Source organism: Nylanderia fulva, unplaced genomic scaffold, assembly GCF_048542155.1.
Source record: "Nylanderia fulva isolate GAGA-0341 unplaced genomic scaffold, ASM4854215v1 Scaffold925, whole genome shotgun sequence".
NCBI lineage: Eukaryota > Metazoa > Arthropoda > Insecta > Hymenoptera > Formicidae > Nylanderia > Nylanderia fulva.
Window position 1 is genome coordinate 1 of NW_028191053.1, and position 5224 is coordinate 5224.

Below are 5224 nucleotides of genomic sequence, written 5' to 3' on the forward strand. Positions count from 1 at the left end.
CGACGCCATAGTGCATACCCTCGCTGTCTCGTCGAGGGATGCAGTGGCGCGTATGCCGTACATCCGGGACCTGCACGACTCCCGGACAGCGTTGTCAGTATCGTACCCGTCGTCATTGTCATCTTCATCTTCATCTTCATCGTCATCGTCATCGTCATCGTCATCGTCATCGTCATCATCATCGTCATTGTCATCGCCGTCTTCTTCTTCAATGGGTACGATATCAATGTCCATCTCCTCAATGTCGTCCAATAGGATGTTCACATCCCTGTCGTACACAGGGTCGTACATCGCACCATCACTGTCACTGTCGTCGTCGGAGATGGTTATAACTTCCATCTCGTCATCCGGGACGACGACCACCTCCATCTCGTCATCAGAGATGACCACCACCTCCATCTCTTCATCGTCGGAGATCACTACTTCTTTGTCTTTCTCCATTTTTGCAAAAACAATACACTGTATTGTTATAGTCCGAATGACTATAACTATATTATATTATATTATATTAACATAGTTTTAATAATAAATTAGTAAGTCAGCTATTATATAATCATTTGAGAAACGTTCTCACGCTCTCGCGAAGCGCTTATCGCGAAAAGACGCAAACGCGATGAAACATAAGCGTTACGCCGAAACCCGCGGACCGCAAGCGAAGAATCAACCTGCTTCGCTTGCACCTAGATAAAAAGCGTGTGAATAAAAATTAGCCAATGAAAGAGCTTCTCTACATCTTCCCCCGAAAGATGTAGAAAAGGGCAGGAGACCACCGCGAACGGAAAGCGAGGCGACGAAGGCAGTCGCTAACGAAAATCCAAAAAGTCAAGTCGCTAATTAGAACCTAACTAGGAGTCGAAGACAAGCCGCAGAATATAACTATCACCTGTAATCTGATTATCGAGAGCGAGCACACCTAACTAATCACCCAGGTGGGATTATACATAATTAATCCAACTCAAAAAATAAGCGAAATAAAAGATTTATTCAAATACACAAGCGAAGTTAATCAAAGTGGAGACGCCCGCCGATCCTAGGATCCTCATCCTTCAGTCGACTGAGACCCCAAAATTTTCCGTGCCTTCCCGGAGGCACAACAGTATGCTCACTGTATGCTCACTAGTATGTCACCGTACTATGACCCGGCAGTGACATCGGTCCTCATTATATATTTCGTTCAGCCCTTTGTGCTTCACATGCGATCGAACTTATCTCAGAAAGAAAGATGATCGGTCATAAAAGAGCAGCCGCTGCAGCAGTTGATTATTGTTTTGTTTACACCTCGTGAAAATATGTCTTGACACATTTACTACAATCCTCTCTTTCAAGCGTGATAAAACTTATCTCATAAACACTGCTATACTCCTCGCATATATTGTACACCTATTTAATCACAGAAAAGATAAATAGGCTGCCGACAAGAAATCTGGCGATGATGATGATGACGGTTCTCTCCTATCTGACTCCTTTATTTCTTGGTCCGAATCATAATCAGATGATTGTGTTTTGCATGATACCGATGGTGAAGGCATATCCATGTCGGCAAAATAAAGGTTGTCCACAGTAAAATATTCTGCGCAATTTTTGTAGCGACGCTGATAACATGCGACTCGCTTGTGTCGTTTAGACGATCTGGTGCATTTGGATAACCCACCAGTCACTCTTAAAATGTCTTCGTGAATTTCCAGGAAATAGGCAACATCACTTGTATGCGGTTTTTGCACACCAAGTTCGCGATTTATTACGAATTGCACAACTGAAGTCACCGCTTCACGTTTAAAATCAAACGGGTCATCTTTTTTTTCATCATAATAGCATTCATCGAGATGTCTATACCATCTCTCGGCAGTCTTATAACACCCCTTCTCATGACACTCTGCATGATTTTGCGGTGCGCTCTCCATTTTGTAAAAATTCACTTGTACTGCACAGAAATAACTACTTTAATTGCACACTAAACTTTTTTCTCACAGCTATTTTTCCTTGAGGAAAGCATGCGCTCGCCAGTGGTACTATGGCCCGGCAGCGGCATTGGTCCTCGTTATATATCCCCGATCAACCCTTTGTTCGTCAACGTACGAACGAGAAAAATTTAGATGACGTAAATTTTCGGCGCTTGTTTTGTTTATAAATTCCTGCAGCCGCTGGTTATCGGCGCTGGTATTTCTTCCTAAGATAAACAATAAAGAACCGCCGCTTATTGGGGAGGTACCGCGAGGGTGATATACAATCCCATGCAAAAACATGTCGCAGGCCGCAAGCGGTGACACGTTCGCCCTGAAACTTTACCCGCTGATATTTCTTAGAAATATACGTATAGATCATGTATCAACCCCCTTGATTGTCGGCGTATGCCAAGCGGTGGCCCTTCTTAAAATTTGATTATCTTAGATTTTCAGAGAACTGATTGTCGGCGCTCGGCTCCAAGCGGCCCTTCTTAGAATTTAATTATATTTCTTAGAAATATACAGATAACGTATGGGGGAAAAAACGCAACCCCCTTGATTGTCGGCGTATGCCAAGCGGTGGCCCTTCTTAGAATTTGATTATATTTCTTAGAAATATACAGATAACGTATAAGGAGAAGAAACGCAACCCCCCCCTCCCCTAATTGTCGGTGGCCCTTTTGTAATAGATATTGTTTATCTTTTGTTTATAAACATAAACGTATGAGGAGAAGAAACGCAACCCCCCCCCCCCCCCCCGATTGTCGGCAGCCCTTTGTAATAGGTATTGTTTATCTTTTGTTTATAAACATAGATAAGCTTATCTGCTGATAAGACCCCCCGCCCGCGTGACGTCATACCCCCTCGCCCCCGAAAACCCCCCCGCCCCGCACCCCCCTCAGAGGACCCGGGTTAGAACCCCCCTAGTATTCCTACTCCTGTAAAATCATTTTTTTTAATGTTTCTAAAATTTTTTATTATTGCATTATCGCGAATCAAGTAGAAAATGAGTATTTTGACTTTAATTGTTCATAATTTCGTAAAAAATTATCGTAATTCAAAAATAACGATAAAATTAATGAAGTCGCCAGTGATGAGTAAACCCATACAAAATTATCCGATTTGCAAAAAAATGTATCACGAGCGCCAATACGGCTGCTGTGACATCATCCTCAGGTGTTCAAAATGCAACATATTCAAAATTTCAAGCGCTAATGAATCAGAACCGTACGTGACAAAATTTTCCGATTTGCAAAATGTATCACGAGCGCCAATAGGGCTGCTGTGACATCATTCTCAGATGAAATGTTAGAATTAGTGTGAAGGTTAAATAAAATGTGCAAAGTGCAACATATCCAAAATTTAGACGCGCTAATGAATCAAAACCGTACGTGACAAAATTATCCGATTTGCAAAAAATGTATCACAAACGCCAATACGACTGCTGTGACATCCTCAGATGAAATCATCATAAAAATGCAATATATCAAAAATTTCAAGTGTCAATGATCATATAAAAATCATGGCAAAGAGACATACTCTGTCAGTATTTTATCAAGGTTCCGCAAGAGCATCAAGATGGAAGTAAGTTTGTTGGAGCAATCCACAAGAGTAAATTCGATGGAAGAATACATTGTGTGGGAGCAGCAATGTGATGAATTTATTGCATTATTGGAAGAACAAAGTCGAATTAAACGTCCACGGTTAGCGATCGGAGTTCGGCAATCGCTTGTCGCCCAAATTGCTCGTCTGGAAAATTTGAAGAATGCTATACGCAGACGTTTCATACACGCAGGTGCCGGAAGTAGAAAACAGACTCATATGGAGAAATTGAGAGCCGCATATTGACTGGTGCGGTCATAAATTGTAATCACATCGAACCTCGTCAATTTCTTGAAAATGCTAAAGACATTGTGATCGAGAACGTGCAAAAAGTGTTGCAAAAGTATACTAGTGTTAAAGTAAACACTGTGTTTAATGGTGAGTTTGTGTCGGGTAATAAACATGCCAATAAAAGTATAAATACGAGAAACTATGAACTTTTTCGCACGTCTGATATACGCGAATGGTTTGAGCACCGCGTCATCGAGCCCACGCTAGCATCGCTTGAAGAATTTCAAGAACGTGATAGTGGTTGGGCATTATCGCGAATAATCAATTTGATTATAAATATCAACAAGTACAATCCGATGCTTGCAGGATGTTATATTAAATTACCGCGTGAGATAATGATGAAGAGAGCGATTGTAGACGTGCAAACCAAAGACAATGCATGTTTCGCGTGGGCGGTAGTCACAGCTTTGTGTTTCACCCTGCTAAGAGAAATGTGGATCGGGAATCCTTCTATCCCCATTACACAACAGTACTGAATTGCAAAGACATTGAGTTTCCAGTGACTCTGAACCAAATATAAAAATTTGAAATAACATCTCAATCAATATCTACAGCAATGAAAACGGCATTATCCCGCTACGGCTTTCGGAGCAGAAAAGGGACAAGCACGTCAATTTGCTGTACGCGCAAGACGGTAACAGTGTCGGACATTTTGCATGGATCAAAAATCTCTCAAGGCTTGTCAGCTCACAACTGAGCAAATATGGTCACAAGAAATATATTTGTGATTGGTACGTATAAATTTACATTATATAAAATGATTTATACATATAATATTTTACGCTTAACACTTTTTTTAACATCTGTGATGTCTTTTTTACGGATTTCACATATTTTTGCAAAGTTCATTAAAATATATATTAATTTTTGCAAAGAATTATTTTGGATATAAAATAAGGTGGGAAAAAAGGTAATATAGTGAGAGAGGGAGGGAGAGAGGATGGGTGAGCGAAAAAAGAAGGAAGGGAGAGAGGGGAGAGGAGAGAAAGGGGGAGAGAGAGAGTGGGAGAGGGAGAAGAAGAGAAAGAGAGGGGGGAGGAAGGGGGAAGAGAGAGAGAGAGAGAGAGAGAGAGAGAGAGAGAGAGAGAGAGAGAGTAGATATTTAAAGCTCTTTTTATTATATATGTTACAATACACAATATCAAAAATAATTTAATAATAATAAAAAATCCAAAAAATATTTCATTTATTAATAATGTGTTCATGGAAGGATCCAATCCCAGCAACCTCATGCCAATCCCATGCCCATGCAACATACATAAATGTATATATCATCATATCAAATTGTTTTGTGGGTATTGTCGATAGCTGAATGTTTCTATACTATTGCATACAGTGTTTTTAGATTTATGAAAGTCTTATTGTTCTTAAGTATTAGAGATGGAAGT

General features: G+C 40.5%; 1 pseudogene; it reads left to right on the forward strand.

Annotated features, from left to right (window-relative positions):
- Window positions 1–3420: 3420 nt before the first annotated feature.
- On the forward strand, window positions 3421–4577 carry LOC146719591 (uncharacterized; annotated as a pseudogene).
- The last annotated feature ends 647 nt before the right edge of the window (window positions 4578–5224 follow it).